Source organism: Castor canadensis, chromosome 9, assembly GCF_047511655.1.
Source record: "Castor canadensis chromosome 9, mCasCan1.hap1v2, whole genome shotgun sequence".
Taxonomy (NCBI): domain Eukaryota; kingdom Metazoa; phylum Chordata; class Mammalia; order Rodentia; family Castoridae; genus Castor; species Castor canadensis.
In genome coordinates this window covers 150507642-150528306 of record NC_133394.1, presented here as the reverse complement: position 1 = coordinate 150528306, position 20665 = coordinate 150507642, and positions in this window count along the sequence as shown.

Sequence of the window (20665 nt, the reverse complement as noted above, 5' to 3'; positions counted from 1 at the left end):
ACATTTCTCACTTCCTGGAATTCTCCCTCTGGCAGAAGGGCCCAGCAATGGATGGGAAACTAGAATCTTTCCAGATGTGGCCAGACTCTTCCAGGCCCCTACCTCAGTGCTTGCTCAGGTCTCAGGTCACCTGGATAGGCAGGACACTTCACGCAGAAGTCCTGAGTGTGGACAGATCTCTGCAGGCTGAGGGCGATGTCCACCACGCCTGCTTTCATGGAAGACACAAAGGGAGGCTTCGGTGGTCTTAACTGTCACACCTGCGTGGGGGACCAGTGTTCAGTCACTGTGGAGCTAAAAAATGCATCCTTGCACTCAGCAAGTCATTTGCTTTTGCCTTGCTATCATGGTGCTTATGGTTGAAGACCAAATGCAAGATTTACAATCTCCCCCAGCTAGTGAGTAGCAAAGGTGGAAACTTGACTCTGGTAGGCTGGCTCGAGAGCCTGAGCTCCTAACTACCATGCAGCAAATAATGAATACACCTTGTTCCTACTTGAGACTTGTCGGAGGTGGCGCTGCTTCCATACGAGGTTTTGCTGAGGCTCAGGGGACAGCATTTCCGTCTCTACCCACCTCACTTGGGAACATTTCACCCAGTGTGGTCGAACCCTGCAGAGGTGCAAAGATGAAACTGGTAGGCAGGGGTTTCCTGGCCTGCATGGATGACCTGACCCCTCAGATCAGGGAGGTTCCTCTTCAATGAAGGCCTTGGAGACAGAGCTCCCACCCTTCTGCTGCCATCCTGGGAAACCTCAATCTAGCTTCCTACAGGGCTCCATTCCTGCTGGAGGCAAGTGGCAGGTATGCCTCCCTTAAGAAGGAGGTGTACCTATCACACCTGCACCTGTCTTGGTTCACTACTTCCGAAGAGTGACTAGAATATTGGATGAGTCACCTGAGAAGTGATACTTACCCCAAGTTAGTCCATGCAGACTTTGGAACCTCCCTGAGCTATGGTACCTGTGGAAACCTGAGCCGGATCTGCCTGCTCCAAAGTCTGAGGCTTGCTCTGAACTGGAAACAGGCCCCTGATCCAGGGCAGCACATTTAGACCGGGAGATGATGCTGCAGAGAGAGTGAGGAAGGAGGGCTGAGACCCGAGGTGCTCCCTGCCTGCCACTCTCTGTGATATCACCACCTGGGAAAGAGAAGGACATGCCTGCCAGAGCCAGGAGCACCAGCAAATGCTCTCTGAGTGGCACTGAGCCTTGAATGAGCCCTCCATATCTTAGACCTCAGTTTTCCCACCTATGGAGAGATAAATGTGGTCTGGAGCAGTTTCTCAGCCTTGCCTGCATAGGAGGATCATGGGAGTCCTATACCAGAGACTATAGTCCTAGGTCCTATACCAGAGACTACGTTCATTGGTCCAGAGGGGCCAGGGACTGACACTTTTGGAAGCCCCTTAAGCAGGGATTTTGGCATGTTGACAGGCATAGAAACCCTGGCCAGGTGATCTCTGAGATGGGAGCCACCAGGAGCTAATGCAAAGAAGACTGAATGAAATGCAGAGGGCAGAGAGGCTGGCTAGGGATTTCCTCAGTGTGCCTTTGGGAGTGCAGGCAGTGAAGGTGATTTACAAGCACCTGCTGGGACTGGATTTGCTGTCTCCTCCCTTTCAAGCTTCCCTCTGAAAATCACCAGGTAAAGCTGGAGCATGTACAGCCTGAGCTCCACACTGCTGCAATGCCAGCCCATGGGCAAAAGGGACCAGCAGTCCAGCTCAGGACTGATGAATGGGACCCCTTTAAACCATTTAAGTACTTATCTGTGGGAAGAGACTGGACTGTCTTCATTTTCGTTTTTAAAGATGATGGTGTGAGCTGGTTAGGGCTGTGGCCCAGGAGTGAAATTGCCTGGATCTGAATTCCAGCGCCCTGAGACTCCATCCCTCCTCCATGATGTGGGCGTGCTGGCCTATCCTAGCCAACGAATCTACGCTCTGCTGTGTGACAACCAACATCCCACGTCCGTCCCCATCGTAGTAGAGGTGGTCCTGGGGCAGGGGGTGGGGGGCCTCTCTTCCTTTCTTGTAGTTGAGTTTTGGGGGCTTTTTCTCCAGACTGCTTTCCGACAACAGAAATGACAGCATGACTTCTTCAAATGTTGCTCTTTCCGTCTGTGCCTCACCCTCAGGGCCCTCAAATCATTCTTCTTAGTCATCATTTGTGTCGGTCCAGTCCCAGCTGGCTGATGAATGACCGGCTGTCTCTCATCGCACTCTGCAATTGGCTAGCCATCCAGTGACGGGGTCTCTGCCAGGTCTGTAATGATTTATGGAAGTGGGAGGCTGGGTGACTTCTTGTGACCTGTGCAAATCAAGACCTGGGGTAGACACAGCTTGAAAAGGCGGGACGCTCAATAATTAAATGCCTTCTGGGATTGGGCGTGTGTTTTTAAGACTCAAGAATGAAACACGCTACAGCTTTCAGTGGAAATATTGCACGCAGCCCTCAAACTCTTCTGCGTTTTCTATGGGCAATGAGGTCATTATTCTTTCTGGAAGGATCGCTAACATTTTTCCCTGAGCCTTTCCTAAATGTTATGGTTCACAGCTGCATTTTAGTTTAAATGGTAAGAATGTTTCGCTTTTGCAACCCCAGGCTGATAAGAATGGTTTTCTGAATGAGGTCATCGTTTCAGCAGCTCCCATTCCACTCGCCCTCACAACTGAGAGTGTCTGGTGACAGTCAGATGCTCTTGGGGTTGCCTGGGCTGTGGAGCAAGGCAGATCTTGACTCCAATGCCGTTTTGTCGCTCCCCACCCTCATGTACCCCCCTGTGGGATGACTTCGAGTAAGGTACTCAGTGTCTCTTAGCCTCGGTTTCTTCCTGTCTAATTTGGGGATAAGGATGTAGTGATTGTAGGATCAGAGAATTACACTGGGAAAATGTGTGACATTGGGACAGTATGCACGTTGGAGGTGCTCTGCAGATACCAGTCTACTTCTGCTTGTCCAGATCTTTATCTGGGTCAGGCTAATTTCTCAGGAAAGTCAACTATGGCGTTGAACCTGCTCCACCTGTGCCTTAGAGGCTTTGGGGACCTGCTGACCTTCTGAGTCTGCCTCTGCCCTCAGCCTGCTCTCAGGCAAGCTCAGGTTCTGCCGGGCCCACCTCAGGCACCTGCACCTGTTCTGTAAGCAGAAAATCAGCGTGGCCTTCTGTACACTTCTCAGAGGTCCCTGACGGTCACAATTCCATTGCTACAGGAGAAGTGACCTCATACCCACCTGGACATTGGCTTTTCCACCTTCCCTCTAGCTTCTGACTCAGGCACTACTGTTCCCGCGCCTAACTGCACCCACAGCCCGCCTGCAGGCTCTACACTTGCAGGAACCCAAGCCAAAGCCATCTGCTTTTACAAACTCGGAGAGTACCTGCGTCCAACTCTGGCCTTGGCTCCGCCTCCTTCTGCACAGTGGGTGGGGCCAGGAGAAGAGGCTGGGTCACATGGCATGGCTCCGCCCCTCTCGTCGGCAATTGGTCATCAGCCAGACACCTGACCATTGCCAGGCCAATCAGAACTTGTCCAGGATCTTTCACTTTGAAACCTCTCTGCCTGGGATACAAAATAACCTCGGGAGTCGCGGTGTGACAGTTTCCTGTGCCGAGAAGGAAGCTGGGCTCAGTAAAGAGAAAAAGCTGCAGGCCACGGGAAGGTGGGGAGAGCCTCCTGGGGACGCTGGGGGCTGGTCACAACTGTGAAGCCAGCTCTGCCCCGGGGGCTGCTCCTCCCTCGGGAATAGCAGAGCCAGAAAGCCCCGGTTCTCCTAGGCGACTTCGGTTTGGTTTCATTCACAGATGGCCACATGTGAGCAGATACACAACCTGGTATATCTCAGGAAAACACATGGTTCTGGGTACAGCGTGCTCCCAGCGGATGAGTCAGTGTGGACCAAAAGGGAAGACAGGGGTCTAAGGTGGATTGAGCTGCTGCAGGGTTCCAGGCACTGAGCTCCCCACTTTGCATCCGGGTCCTCATGTGAGGGAGGAGGAGCCAAGCAGGAGACAGTCAGCTGCACAAATACAATCCCTCAGTCTGGAACAAGCACAGGCTATGACCTCACTCATCAGGGAGCCTGCGGTGCATGGCAGCTCCACGATGGCTACCAGCCACTCCGCTGCTCCCCATCCTTGCAATCCTCACTGTTCAGCATGCTGTTATTTCATGCTGGTGGTTGTTGCCACATGATCACAAGGTGACTGCTGCAGCTTCAGGCTTCACACCTGTGTCCCAAGAGGAAAGGCGAAGGCAATCCTTTTGTTTTGACCAACAAATAGTGTCTTTCCTTAGTAGCGTGAGTAATGCACAAAGAACAAGCTGTGTCTGAGAATGGTAGAAACTGGCTTTGAGTGGACCTTAGAGTGTACGGACAGGACTAGAAAAGTAATGCGAGCAGGCAAGATGGAGAAGGGAGAAGGGCAGCATAAGGGGGAGCCCTTCAGAGACCCTAGGCCAGGTGGTGGGAGAGAGTGCTTCAGGACTGGATCCTCTGGAAAGATCACACTGTCTGTCACCTGGAGGCTGCTTGAGGGGAGTTAGGCTGGAAGCAAGTGAGAGGTGGGAGCAGTCCTCACTGTGAATGGAGGACGGTATTTTCAGGTGTAGAACTTAACTCCTTTCTGGGCTGCTTTCCAGATCAAGGATGTGATGGGACAGACAATTGAGACTAAACCAAACCCCAGGAGAAATGCAGATTTTACCTTTGTGGGGAAGGAGTTGATGAAATGGCACCACTATCTGATTTTTGATTTGGCAGAAGTGGCTTTTATTTGCACTTCTGTGTGCCTGAGTAAATTCCAAGCTGCATAAAGTCACTGACTCAAGCATGAAAAGCAAGCTGGAGGTTCCAATCCCTAAGTGAGGTTAAATACAAGATATTTAACACTGTAAACTGGACGTTAGTTTTCCTAGGTATTTCTAACAAGAGAAAGGTTAGAGGTACCATTGCACTCATTCCCTCAAAAAGAACTGCTGGCTTGTAAGAGAGTGCACAGTTTACTTACATAGGTATTGAAAAAATCAAATTTTGAAAATTAATTTTAAGTTATGTGTGCTTATTACAAAGAAAAGTAGAAAACAGAGAAAAGCAGTTAAGAAGAAAACATTAAGATCCATAAAAACTAAGTTACTGTTAACCTTTTGCCCTGCATCTTTTTAATTTCTTTCCAGTTTCCTTGCAATATTCATGATCATAATTAATACATAATTTAACCTACTGCAGTTTTTTCTGATCTCATCTTGTAGGCATTTTCTCCATGCTAGATAAACGTCACTTCTCAGGGATACACAACAACACTTTCCTGATGCTGTTCTTAAGCATCTAGGCTGCTTCCATTTTGGAACCGATTATCATTGAATATAAATTGTAATCATCCCCCTCACAGAAGACTATTTCTGGGAGATTGATTCTGAGGAATGGAATTACTATATCAAAGGAAATAAAACATTCTCAAAGCTATTGATACCTATTGCTGGTTCAAAAATTCAAACTTATAATAAAAGTTAAATTCGAAACAGACAGTGCAGCCAGGAAGCCCTGTTCCCCTCGGTGGTCTCAGTGCCGGCAGCCTGCTCACAACATCTGTGGACGATTTATTGCCTTATTTGTAAATAGGCGGAATATACCCAGGAGCCTGGGTGTAATGAGATTCAGGGAGCCTCGACTCCTGGACAAATCCATCACTTAGACCAGAGTGTTCAGAACAGGAAAGTGGAAGTGGCCTCCATGAATCTTGATATTGAAACACAGATTAGGGCACACTGCAAACAGAGCATTTTGTCTTCATCTCTGATTTTGGTACCTAGACTGGTAGGAAGCTCACAGAAGCTGGACAGTCTTTCCACACTACACACTAGAGCACTGATCCCCACCAACCTCCCTCAGAATGTATTCCAACAATAGTCACTGCATGTCTGCCATGCTCCAGGAACTGTGCAAGCCGCGGGGGCCCGGCCTGGTCCCCAAGGAACTGTAGTCGGTGTCTCTGCTAATTCAGCCCCAGCTAGCAGCTCTGCCATTTGCTAAGTTCTCTGAGTATTGGCTTCTTACCTTAGCCCTCTGGGTGGGGAAACTGAGGAAGAATGCCCAAGGTCATGTGAGTAGCAAGGGCTGAATCTGGTTGTATTCAGTGTTTTTTTTAATTTTATTTTCTGTATTTTGTGACACTTTGCCATCTTGGGGCCTTGCTGACCATGGAGAGATGGTCCTGGCCAGGGCTAGCTGATTGAAGAGTGCCCTGTGGGTGCTCTTTCATATGCAAACCAAACAATCCAGAACTGCACCCTGGTCCTTCCTTATCTGATTCTCACACACCAGGCCAGCATTTCCCAGTCCAACCAGACAGAGACACCCAGATTGCCTGGAGCCCCAACAGTATTCAGACTGTCTAGTCAGGGGGGCCAGGTCCTGCCTCACCTACTCCTTCCTGCAGAACTCACAACAAAGGCACTGAGCCACCCTTTCTCTGCTGTTTCTGCCTCCTGCCTGGGCCTAGTGCTCCCTTGTGACCCTCCATCACCAGCCTCTTCCTCTGGGGAACTGTGGGTGACCCAACTGTGGGTGGTCTCTGTGTCTGGGATGCTCTCGTAGCTGGTAGAAGCAAGATCCTGTACACATATTAGAACATTGTGTGCTTTCCTGCCACACCCCGATGTAAGTTTTTTGGACATGTATTTCCTTGAGGTATCTTGGAGACACTGCTAACAATACCTCTCACACTGACCCAGGTGGCTTTCATAAAGTCACATCTACCATATTTGGCCCATTCCATATTCACAAAATTCATTCCTGCATTCATTCATTCACTCCTTCCCCAGACTCCACGCACACACTCATGTGCACACTCAGTAGGGTGCTGGATCTGCCTCCTCCTGCCTCGTGAGACCCAGCTTCCCAGAGACATCATGTTGGGGGCTTGAAATCAGCCATGGTGGGAGTTTTTACACCCCGGAGATTGGCAAGTGTTAAAATCAGAGTCAGTTGTTACCCAGTGGTCAACTCCCACTGTGGTCTCCTTTCTGTGATCTGCCGGGATCTGTGAGCCATGTTACTCTGCCATCTTTTCACCTGTGGCAGACAAAATGGACTGTGCTGCTTGGCAGGTGAGCAGACAAAGCTGGCCTCTCTAAGGTTCTCTTCCCATTCAGAGGAAGAACTGGGCAGCCAGACTCAGTTTGTCTGTACAGAGGTCTCTGTCTGTAAAGGGACTCCCAAAACATGGAAAAGATTCTTTCCAGGGCTTCATGCATCCTAGCCGGTCTCGTTTTAACTTCACTCATGGGTGGATTTCCCAACAGTCAGAGATGCCTGGTGGAGTAGCCTTTCCTGGCATGGTGGTACATCTCCCCACCAGATAATGTATCCAGGGAGTTCTGGAGCAACTGCATTCACGGCCACTCCAGCTGGGAAGGTCCTGGCTGTGAAAAGGCCAGCAAACCCTACAAGTTCATTAGCACAGAGGAGGAAGAATGCAACACTCTGCAGAAGCACCCGTTAGAGAAATGGGGACACAGACCTGCAGTTCAATAGGGAGGCGCCAAAAATAATAAACCAATCCATAAATAAGAGCATCTCAGGGTTGTGGAAGGGATTCCGTGCTCAGCCATGTTCGAGTTGGAAAGTTACTGTGGGGTCTCTTTCTCTTTGGGGGTCTGTTTCCTCAACTAATTATACACCAGTGCATTCTAGAAGGCTTCCTAGGAAGAAGTAGGATGCTAATTAAAAGACCAAGATTCACACCTGTTTATAGTATAGTGTGGATCATAAACACAGACACCATTAGAAATACAAGAATTAGTGACCAGATGGAGCACATAAAGTAGGCTCTTAAATTTTGGAGGCGTTTGTTTGAAAAAGAGAAATCCTGAATTTTACACTTGATTCCCTTTACCTGCCAGAAAATGCTGGCTATTCTCTGGGGGCATCTGTTGGACACAGTTACAATTTAGTAAGAATCACATTAAGTTGATCTGGGTTTGGTCTATCCTTGGTCAGGAACTGCCCCACTCACAGGTTCTTGGGCTTTTCTTAGGTGTTCTCTGCGTCTGGCTTAAGGAAATGGGTGTTGGATCTCCCAGGTCTTCAAAATTCCACTGCTATCTGACTGTGGGACCTTGGGGACATTTTCCTGTAAGCCTCAATATCTTCATCTGTAAATGGGAAAAACGATTAACACACAGCTTAGGAAGCCACAGGGACTTAGAGTGACAGTCAACTCGGAGTGGTGGTGTCCCAGGTTGTCATCCTGTGATCCCTGGATCATCTGTTTTTCCCCCCTGGTTTTCTATCCTGGAGCACTAGACTGAATCCTTCATGTTGGGCCCTCCTGGGCAGAGGCCTCCTTGGTGCCACATAACCCTCCTCACTCTCTGGGCTGTGCCCTCTCTGCGGACGTCCTGGGTCTGAGTTTCAAGGGACCACTGGGAGAGGCAGGCAGGGCTAGAACTTGCAGAATGTTCTCAACGTCTCGATAAGGCGCTTGGATGCACCCTAAGACCAGAGAGAGACACAGGGTGGTTTGAGGTAAGAGAAGGATGTCATCAGTTTTCTAATCATTCTGGATGCTGTGTGGATTGGGGTAGGAGCAGCTGGGCACAGGAAACCTGTTAAGCTGTCCCCAGCCAGGCAGGAGATGGTAGTGATGGGCTCGGGAGAGGCAGTACGGGAGAGAAAGATGGAGTGGAGAGCCCAGCTCTGTCTTTTCATCTGTGCAGCAGGTCAGGTTGGTTCTGCTTTGATTCACAGGTCAGGGTGAGAGAAAGGGAGTGACAAATGGTCCCCTGGTATGGCCTTCCCATCAACCTATGCATCCCCACCGAACTGTACAACCTTGGGCTTGGGAAAGAGAATGGTGTCAAGGAGGAGTGTCTCTGCCAGCCTCCCATTGGGCTGGGTTCTCTTGTGGAGGAGGTGTCTTCACCAGAGTCTAGAACTAAGTAGGGCATGCACTAGTGTCCCCATTTTTGGCCTCATTTTCTGGTACCCCAGGGCTTCTCCCTCCCCCTCCTGTGATCACCTCCCTGCCTGGAGTCTCTGCCTCTGTCTGCTCAGTCATTTGCCTCCTCCCTTGGACACGACTGGGTCTGCAGCCTGGTCTCACCTCCCCAGAGCACTGCACTGGTTGTATAAAGTTGTCACCTTACAGGGCTGGCAGGGACCTTAGAAGTCACTGGTTTAATGCTTCCCAGCTCAGGAGTCCTCCCTGTTTTCTGCAGCTGCACTACAGTGTGTTCTCTGGTTTCCCAGAAGTCCGTCCTGACGCCTCACTTGGGTCTGCCTACTGGCATCTCCCTCTGGCTCCCTAAAGCCACCTCCTATTTCTGCCAAGCCAGGTTTTCTTTCTGTTTGTCATAACCATTTGCTTGTCAGTTTTACTCAGCTAGTGGCCCTCGAGGACAAAGGTGTCTGGGTTTTATTCATCTCAGCATTGCCCATGACCTCGAGCAGTGTCTGGCCAGTAGTGTGGGTTCTTAGTAAGTAGCAAACAAGTGAGTGAGTGCGTGCGTGAGCAAATGGTCAGTTCTCACCATTACAAAGTCCTTGGCTCTCAACTTGGATACATCTCCTGTTAGCCTCACTTCTGAGCTGGTCCCTCCTTGGCTCCACAAAGAAACTCTCCTCTTTCCCATATAGTGGGGCTACAGCGTCTGCTTTCTGTCCTTCAGACACACCACCCTGCTCCTGCCCAGCTCACTCCACCATTTGCACTTCTGTCTCTTATGCTTGGGACACTTGGCCCTGTTTCTGTCTGTGGCTGGATCTCTCTTGTCATTTGGCTTTCAATTCAAATGTCACTAACCACTCAATCTAGAGCCCTGTCCTTCCCCACACATCTTTATCATCTGAGCTGATTCTGGGTGATTTCCTCAGATTGGTCTTTCAGTTCACTAAATCTCTTTTCATCTGTGTCTACTCTGCTGTTTCCTGCGTGGAGAGGTCATATTATCAGTCAATCTGTTTGTCACTTATAAAATGCACATATGTAAAAGTTGTGAGAATCTTATTTTAACACCCTTTCTAGAATCCCTATTCTGTGTAATCTCTTCAAAGTGATTCTCCCCTACCTTTTTTACGTCTGCTGCCCACCTCTCAAGATGTGTCTTTGTCACTGTTGAAATATTTTAAGTATGACTTTGTCAGGAGTTATCTCCTGTGAGCATTCCACATGGATTTTGGAGGCAACCCTATGGCATTCTTTAATTCTGGAACAGTTGTTACATTAATTTCTTGGTAAATTCAAGATCAATGAAAGAATTTGACTGTCAGCCTTCTGTGTGTTATGGATAAGGAATGATGCTTTCTTGTGTTTGCTGTCATAGCTGCTTCTAGTGATAGTCACTTTGCTTTACTACTTTGTCCTCAGACAAAATTCAGTGCCACCCAAAGGTCAGGTCCTAATGCATGAGTTTAACAGTTAAGAATTTCCAGCTTCATGCAGGAGCATGAGACCCAGACTTCTGAGAGCTACCACATGGACAGAGTCCATAATTCTGAGATTGGGCCTAGGAATCTGAATTCTTTTTTAAATAGTGCTAGGGTTTGAAAACAGGACCTTGAGCTTGCTAGGCAGGTTCTCTACCACTTGAGCCACTCCACTAGCTCTTTTTTGGCCTCTTTTCTTTAGTTATTTTTCAAGTAGGGTTTTGTGGGTTTTGCCTGGGACTGGTCTGACTATGCCTCCCTCATAGCTGGGATTACAGATTTGCCAGCTTATTTGTTGAGATGGGGTCTCACTAGCTTTTTTCCCAGGCCAGCCTTGAACCGTGATCCCCCCAATCTCTGTCTCCTAAGTGACATTCATGAACCATTGCACTCAGCCAGGATCTGAATTCTCAGAAAGCTCTTCAGCTGATTCTGATGTGAACTGAAGTTTGAGTACCAGTGCTCCCACAAGGCTGGAGGATTTGAGTTGAATTTAACTTTGTCTTGCTTATTCCCTCCCCCAAAATTCATACGATGCAGTGCACAGGGAGACAGAGATAAACACATTTTGCAAAGCAGACTAAAACCACCTACACACACAGACAAGCTAAATGAGCAAGATCTGGTTTTACTCCAAGACTGGGGTACACGGGGTGATGCAGGTGGGGGCTGTGTGGGAGCTGTCGCTGTCCAGCTCTGCAGTCACTCAGCATAACAGCAGAGCCTGCCTTGGTGATGTCTGCTATGGAGGCAGCTGGGGATGCTTCACTCTGACGGGATTCTTGCTTTCCTTTCACAGGGGTCCCCTCTGTAAGCTGCCACATTGCCAGATGTGCTATGAATCCTGTAGCCTCCATGCAGGCTCCTCTGGGCTCCTCTCCAGGCCCTCTCTCTGCCACCCGCCTTGCCAAGCCCCTCCCAGCCAGCATTGTCCCAGGGCTCTTGGCTTCTGCCCAAGCTGTGTTCTCTGCCTAGAAAACCATCCATCTTTCCCACCCATTGCAAGTGTCACCATCTGCAGTTCCCTCTCATTTCTTCCTTTCCTACCTCCCTTTCATCCTTCCAGAATCATCCGCTGTATCCTTACCGTGTCCCAGTTCTGCCCGGCAGCTCCCCCCAACATCCCTCCCTTCTCCCAGCACACAGCCCTTCACTCCTCTGTTCTCTCCACACTGGCTTCTCACACTCCCTCCCTCTCTCAGCAGAGTCTTTGCATAGGCTGCCCTATAATTTTCTCCTCCTGCCCTCCCTGCCTTCTCTGCTCCCTCCCCCACCCTGCCACCAGGCCTACTCTTCCTGCCTCTACTGCCCATTCCTGGCCCCTGTGGTTGTCACGATTTGCCCTCCTTCATGGTTACAGCAAGGACATGTATTTGTCCTGTGAGTCCTACACCACCTGCTATCTCCTCCTGCTCAGTGGCACCTCTGGAGGGCAGCCCATATTCCCAGGGCCCACAGGTGTCTGGTAACCGGTGGATGGAGATCCCTGAGAACCTCAGGTTCTCTCTTCCTTTGTGTCCGTTGTTCTTAACCTTGTTTTTGCTGTTGGCTTCTGTGTATGACTCACAAATGCTGGGGACCCCATCAGCATGCTGTACTCAGTGCTTAGTCGCAGGAAGTTTCCACATTGTGTCAAGGGTTCACAGACACCCAAATAAAGAGGCTGTTCTCTGTGAATGTCGAGCAGACTCTCTTCTAGAGAGAGCAGCTGGCAAATTGTATTGCAGACACTGGGACACTGGCCCACCATACACAGACATGAAGGCGGCCTCCCAGCAAGCTTAAGGCCTGTGCATCTGCACAGCTCCACATGGGAGCCACACAGGCCGGCAGGCTCTCTTAAGGACTCACCTCCCTGCTTTCCTTTTTGCAGGAAAGAAGACAGCACAGACAGGCATGTCACACTGGAAAAGATTTACGTTCCTCCCAGAAGACCAATGGAACAGAGGTGGCCCCATGATTTACGATCCCTTCACAGAGCATTTACAAACTGAATGACGTCCTCCTAGTTCAAGTCATTCATGGGTTCATGGGGCACATTTCTGCAAGACTAACTGAAGACCCAGTGAGATGACTACTGCTTGTACGAAGCCCTCATTGATTGGCAATGGGTGTTAGCAGCAGCCTGGGGTCTGGAGCTCCCAGGACTGGGCTGGTTGTGCCACACCTAAGCTGGGTCAAATGCACAAGTCACTTACCTTCTTCAAATGTCCCCCTTTTCATCTGTTTGAGGTCCTCCTGTCTACTTGACAGTTGTGGCTGATGGCCAAATGAGCTCATGGCTAGGAAGGTGTCCTGAGCACTGTTAGATGGGTCCCAGGTGTTGTATTTGTGAAATCCCAGGCCATTTCCTGCCTGTCACTCTCTGACGTCACTCAGACGCCACTCTGCTCTGCCTGAAGTACTGACTGCACTCACAGAACCCTCTCTGCAGGGTCTCGCCCACAGTGTGTGGGGGGGGGGGGCTGTGGGATGATGCTTTTAAAGTTACCGTGGTAACCATCTGGGCATCATGGAGCCCTACAGAGCTTGGGTGAGAGTTGCTCCCAGCCCTGGTGGGAGGTTGTGTGAGGAGAGGGCCCTAGCACCCTGAAACAGAGGCTCCTTTAGTGCCCAAGCATCCCTAGTCTAGAGGGAAGAAGCTGCCAGGGAACCCAGGCACCCGACTCTGCCTCTAACTTGCTGGTGACTGTCAGGCCAGCCCTTGGTCTCTATGGGCCTCAGGTCCTCATCTGTGCAATGCGCATGATGACCACATACCTTCCAGTCCTCCTCATGGCTCATGAGTCTGCAGCATTTCCCTGTACCACATCCCCCATCCTATCCTCCTGCTGGGTTTCTACTGACCAGCAGAGAGCTCTACTTTTCTTAATAGATGTCACTTATGCCACCAATCATCCCCCAAATGACCACAGCATCCCAAAGTGCTGGAAGCAAATAGCCTTGTGCCAGCACCTGTCTATTTCTGGCAGTTAAAGACCTTTATGGCCCAGCAGCTGTGCTCAGACCAAGGCGGTGTGCTTGCCCAGACATTTTCCTGAGAGATACAGGACTGTGAGGCCATTTCACTTAGGCAGCTGGGGACCAACAGGGACACTGGGAGTCTGAGCAGTCCTGGGAAGTGCCACGCACAGTGAGCTGCTACACAGTGAAGCTGTGAGCCCAGTTCTCCAGCCCTGCTGCTGTGAGATGGAGGCGATGGTGGGAGAGCAGCATGGGGTGTGGACGGCAGGACTGGAGCTGTGGTCAGAAGGGGTGAGTGACAGGCGGGCACTAAGGCCCCCGTGGCAGAACTCTAGTCCACCATAGGTATGCAGGGAACCCTTGGGCTGGATCAGGCCCCTAAACATGTCTTGTTAGGCTTACATTTTTTTGTCACTTAATTATGGTAAAATGTACATAACACAAAACTTACCATCTCAAGTGTCCAGTTCTGGGGCATTCAGCCCCTTCACCGTGTCACGGAGCTGTCACCTTTATCCATTGTCAGAATTCTTCCACCTTCCCCATGGAAATCTGTCACCATTTAACACTGACTCTTTTCCCCTTCCCTTTCCTCTGACAATCCCATTCTTCTCTCTATGAACCTGACTTCTCCATTAACCTCATCCACACAGGATCATATAATGTCCTTCCTCATATAACACATTTATTTAAGTTAGCATGACATTGCCGGGGTTCATCTGTGTTGAAGCATATGTCAGAATGCCCTTCCTTTTTTAAAGCTGTGTAATACTCCACTGTGTGTATTTACCAACTTTGTTTATCTACTTGCCCTTCAACGGACGTGTGGGTCCTCCCACCTCTGGTCTATTGTGACAAATGCTGCTATGAACATGGGCACACAAATACCTTTGTTGTATTTTTTAAATATTGGAATTAGCGAGTAACATTCAAAAACTAAGAGGCTCCCTATAAAACCTGGATGCCTAGCTTCTCTTGGGAAATCAGTGGATCTGACAACTTTGGACCCTGTCTTCCTGGCCACAGTGGGAGCAGCACGAGACTGGACCACCCTCCCCACTGGCAGGCACCTCGTCTGCTGGGCTTGGGCGTCTGATGTCTTCTTCTCAGTACATAGTCTGCCTGACCTCTGCCAGCTGTGACTTGGAGACACCTGGACTCTCAGCATTCACATTGTTCTGAGAAGGCAAAGTCCTAGACGGGGATGGAGCCCTGGCCCCAGTGTCCCAGCTACAGAGTGACGCACGCCACCACTCTGCTCCTGGAGAGGCCTGGGCCAGCCGCTCCCTGTGACCTGAGGCAAAGCTCTGAACTGTTCCGAGTCTCGGTTTCCTCTTGTGGGGAAGGGGAAACACAGGAGGGCGTCTTCTCCTGCAGCCTCGTGGAGTAACCGTGAAGGTGGAGGAGGAGGGCGTGCAGTGACTCTGAGATGAGCTTGCTTTAGAGGCACTGATAACCCAAGTCAGGTGACTCTGCATAGGGACCTCTGTTTCTTCAGTTGCAAAGTGGGAAAAGGGACCTGCTACCCCCCAAGCTTATTCCAGGGTTATTCCAAGGATCCCAGACGCCTGGCAGGGAAAGCCCTGAGGACTGGGCACCCAGTGAGTGATCCACAATGCTACTTTCTATCAAGCAGGGTGATGTCCATCCATCCGAAGGCTCGGATTGCCTTCCCCACAAGACGCTTGACTTCGTGGGAGCAACGTGGGGCTGTCAGTCTGATGTCAAAAGTCCTATTCAGCAGGACAACCCCCCGGTCTGTGTGCAAAGTCCTCCACTGGGAAGTGGAGGTCCTGGCACCGTCCTCCCGGCATCAGGAGGGAGAAATGGGACTCAGTAAAGTCCAGTTCCCTTCCCCTCCTAAGCAGATGCGTACCTCCTAGGTTAAAGTATTTTTCCCAAAAAGACAGCCCAGGCTGCAATTACAGTGTCCCTGGGGTTATGGCTTGGAGCTCGCCAGGTTTCATTCATTCAACAAACCAACAAGCACTGGCTGTGCTCACTACATTCCAGGCACTGCAATGGGCCTGTGGTGATGAGAGAAAAAAGTCCCGCCAAACCCCATGCTCCTGGAGAAGGAGGCCACGGCAGTCAGCTGGGCATTCAGTCACACGTAGGTGCTCCCTCTGAGCTGGCTTTCTGCAGGCCCTGACTTTACCTGTGACACTCGTCCATGGCTGGACAGGAGCTTCCCCTGTTTCTGGCTGCAGTCTAGATGGCACGTTTGCCCTGGGACCCCAGTCATCGGCTACTGTTGGTCTTTCTGCCCACTCACGCTGCTAATATTCCTTCTGTCCTTTCAAGAGACCACTGAGCCCCTCAGAGCCAGTATGGTGCCCCTGGAGTGAACGGTCCGTCCCATTGCACATAGAAGACCCAAAGAGGCCAGGGGTGCAGAGCCCCTGCCTCCTTCCTTACCTTTCAGTTCGGAAGGAAAGGGAACGCGGATGAAAAATGTAAACTCTTACACCCTGAATAAATACAAGGATCAAAGTTATTTGACTTTCATATGTTAACAAGAAGACAGAGACCACCTGGTAGAGGAGAAAAGATTAGGGTTCAAACCTAGGCTGCAGTCCCAGTTCCACTTGCTAACTCTGGAGCCAGGGAAATCGCTTCCTCACCTCAGTTTCCTCACCTGGCAAATGGGGTAGCAAAATACCGGCCCCGGTACCTGTGTGAGCATTGATGGAGAAACTGGACAGGGAAGCATATGTGTTCATCAATTGGTCATCATTCCAATGGCTGTTTACTGTGCGCCTACTGTGTACCTACATGGCAAGGTGTTCTGTCTTAGGACAAAGTGGAGAAAGGCTGCCGGCTGAGGAAGACGAGAACGCATGTCAGATGGTTGTACTGCACATCCACAAATCATGACTAGCAACCGGCAAGCAGTTGGCATGGCAACACTTCCCCATGAACCACTAGGCAGTGTGCTTAAAATAGGTATGCTGGAGGTGTGGCGGCTGCTGAGATGCACGAGGCAGAGGGTGCAGTGGCTCTGCAGATGGAGGTTGGCTGAACCAACCTCCATGTCCTTGCCCTTCCAGAGCAGGCCTGCTCTGTAGGAATTGGGATAGCAATCCAGAAACACCCACTGTTGGGGCCCAAGAAAGGGGGCTTAGCCTATTTATTTATTTATTTATTATTTTTGGCGGATTGGGGCTTGCACTCATGACCTCATGCTTGCTGGGCAGGCACTCTTACCACTTTAGCCATTCTGCCAGCCCTTTTTTGTGATGTGTATTTTTGAGATATAGGGTCTTATAAGCTATTTGCCCGGGGCTGGCTTTGAACCATGATCCTCCTGATCTCTGGCTCCTGAGTAGCTAGAATTACAGGCGTGAGCCATTGGCACCCAGCAGTTTAGCTTTGTTGCAAACACCCTTCCTTCCCCTGCTTTACAGAAGAGGAAAACTGAGGCCCAAAGAGGTTACATGGGACTGCGCTGCCAAGTGACACAACCATAATTATAGACCTGGTCCCAATGTCTTTCATGGAGTGCTCCCAACAGAGCCTCAGTGAAGCTCAGACTCAGGATAGTCATGTTTTCCATAGGTTACAATGTACACAGCACCATTAGCAGGCATGAATGGAAGGAATTCTTTCCTTTTGTGTAGAGCCCATGTGTGTGTATCTCCTAGGAGAAGCCCTGAATCCTGGAAGATGGTAGAAACTCACCTACTTCTTGGCTAGACTTATATGATTAAGGTTTGAATCCACCCCTCCATGACCTTCCCTACTGACTTCCCCAGTGTGAAAATCAAGCCACAAATCAGATAAAAATTCATGAATTGCTTTGCAATGAGATTATTGCAGAAGTTTGGTTACCCATTGCTGGAGAGGACAGGACACCTAGATCTTCTCAAAGTACGGTTCCTTTCTATCTTTCTGATTCAGTAATTTATGAAGCAAACTTTCTAAGCTTGAGGGGTCTTTTCTCCTTCGGTTCTGAGCTTTGACACTAACAGCTCTGCTTTGATTCCAGGCTGAGATTCCAGGTTTGGAATGTGAAACTTTTCCAGAACTCAATTGACTTCTGAGAATAGGGTGCTAGACATTTCTGACATATTTTAGACGCTCACCCTTTTTTCCCTGTTAGATGGTGTGGTGCAGGAGAAAGGGCTCCCAGGTGCAGCCCAGGAGGGAGCGGGTGTCGCAGGAGCTCTGCCACTCACCCTCTCTAGGCCATTTGCAGGATAAGAAGATCGCGCCCGAAGTGATTCCCTGCCTACATGCATGCTGGATTCACCTGCAGAGCTTCTTAAAGGACCAATGTCCAGGCCCCTTCCCAGGCCACTTAAACCAGATGGCTGTGGCTGGGGCCTGGGCAGGCACCGTTAGTGAAGTTCCCCAGTGATTATAAGGGGCAGCCAGGAAAAGAAGCATCAGATGATGGTCCCATGGTCCTTTTCAACTCTCCCACTCCCCGTGCTAATTAAATTCCAAGATGCTCTATGGGTTGCTCCCGTATTAGATATTTATTTTTAGTTCTCGCTAGGAAAGAAAAGTGTACTCAGAGTTGACAGGAGAAAGCAGCTCATCTTTGGAGCATTTCTGGCCAAGAGTTGACTTTGTAACTTTGTTCTTCAAGGACCTCTTAAGCATGGACGAGCCTTATGGAAACTGCATACATATGATGTGGTGGGCTCTTCAGCAGCAGGTCTGGGACTGAGCCCCGGTGGCTGGTCCCTGCAGGGTTCCCCGAAAGTCCAGGTGATGTAGGTGAGGTGTGATAGAGGCATTCAGTGAATCTCTTGTGTATGGTTGCTTGCACTCTAAACTCTTCTGGAAATAGAAATTCTGAGACAAATTTATCTTGTGCACATAAATTCGTGTAAGCAAACAAGTACATTTCTAGTTGGCGTTTGTGCCAGTGGCCAACCATGCTCCTACGTGGCTTTGACATAAATTCTTTGGAATTCTCTGGTGCCTTAAGGAAAGCCCCCAGGATCTGCTGATATATTTAGGAGTTTTCCCTGTGTGATGAGAATTTCTAGAAAAAGATAATTCATACCTTGGACCTAAAACTGTTTTCAGTAAGCCAGTAGACTTGGGATTGAAGGACTGAGTTTTCTTTACACAATGTCATCCCCCCTCAGTCCTGCTCTGGCTTCAGCAAGCATGGCTCACATCCAGATTTGACTCCCACATCTCTGGTGTAAATTCAGCATGCAGAGTCACAGAAAGACTAATGGGAGAACTGGTTCCACAAAACCATTTTTCCAACCATTTTCTCCAACACCATTTTTGAGGTCTCTGAGAACATCAGGCTGTGACAAAGGTTAGAGTGATGGTACCTTTGTGTGATGGTAGGAAAGGGAAGGGAAGGACAAATGAACAAGATGGCCAAACATGGCTGAAAACTTGATTTCAACTCTGTATCGATATTTTCTTTCTAAAGTGAAGGAATATAATGCAGCATTTGTAAACCTGACATTGAAAGTGGAGGACAGTGAAAGCATATGCAGCAATGCTATAACCATAAGCTTAGACTCTTCCTAGGGACAAGGTCAAGATCTGCCCATCACAGAGCAGGACACTGAGTGATAGGGCCAGATATACACACTGGGCTTGAACAGCTGTGCTGCCCATCAGCTGAGCAAGATGGGATAGGGTGCTTGTTTACATCTCAGCCTCTCCCCAGAATGGAGAGGAAGGTGTGAGGATCAGTGAGGTGGCCCATGTTTTCAAAGCCACCCGAATGTGTGAGTGGATGTCGGAACGCCCTCCACCCCTCTGAAAATAGGCTCCATGCAGATACTGGGGTGTATGCCACCACCCTGAGCTGGAGACTTTAAAAAGTATCATTTTTGAAGTGCAGGGTTGCATGACGAGCTTTTGATGGCCAGGCAGGGAAGGGTGTGGGTGCCACCTGAAAGGCCATGGATAAGGCTTGAAAGTTCATTTTTGCAGAGCCTCTGTGGTCTCCTCACACCTTCCAGGTTGAATCCTGGGCAGAGATCACAGGACAGCCATGAATGGTTTAGAAATCATATCTTCCCACTGAGTCCCAAATGCACAGGCGTGTTACCCCTTGCTGTTGTACAGATTGAAAAAGACTCCTATAAATGCAGAATTTTTGGCCTCCCCAGTGAGGCTCACTGATTCATATGGGAGACCCCCTTCCTTTTGGGTAGTGGGTCAGTGGGCTGTGCCTCAATCCCTGCTCATGGTGAAATGAACACAGCTGCTTGACAGAGTCCCAACCTGTGTACCTCGGGCTCAGCCTCCACCAGGATTTATTCTGTCTGTGTGAAATAGGCCAGGATTTTCTCTTGTTACCGAGATGTATTTTTCTATGTTAGCTAAATGTATACTTTGTGTAATTTTGTACATTAAAACGTATGCTTTTTCACAATTAGAGGTTTTCCCTTGCTTTTGAATGAATAATAGATTATTGGCTCATTGCAAAGTGTTGGCAGCCCTGACATAATACAAAAAAGGCAATGAATCCAGGACTCTTGTTTCAGATGGGGAATAAATTATGTTCTCATTAGTCAATCCACTGCACAAATAATGAAGTGGTTTCCTTTATGATTCATGATATTCCTATGTTAATTTCCTAGTGCCCAAAACAACACACATCCATTATCTTACAGTCGCTGAGGTCTGAAATGGTCTCACTGGACTAAAAGCAAGATTTTGCCAGGGTGGGCTTCTCTTGGAGACTCCAGGAGAGAACCCATTTCCTTGCCTTTTCCCACTTCCAGGAGTCACCTTTGTTCTTTGGCTTGTGGCCCCGTCCTTCATCTTCAAAGCAAGCATTGTAGCATCTTCAAATCTCTAACTTTGACCTCTGCTTCCACTGTCACTTTGCCTTTTCTCTCTGACCCTCCTGCCTCCCTCTTCCATGCCATGCCACTGGTCCTACCCAGACAATGTCCTACCTCTAATCCAGTATAACCTCCCTATCTAGAGATCTTTAAGCACACTCAAAAGTTCTCATTTGTCATGTGAATTAACATGCATAGGTTCCTAGGGTTATGTGGACATGGTTGAGGACCAGTACTCTGCCTGTCACAGTCCCCTGTGTACTGACTGAGGACAGCAGAAAATGCAGATGTTTTAGAATCAAACTGGCTTGGCTCTCTCATTTGTTGGCCATATAATTTTAAGCAGCCTGCTTACCTCCTTCAAGGTAATCTGTAATGAGCACAATAATTCATTTCTTGCTTCAAGAAGAAATAAGAGTAGTATACATCTGACAAGAAACAATTCCATTTTCCTCACTTTCTGAAAGTATTCATTTTACATTTTATGCTTTAAAA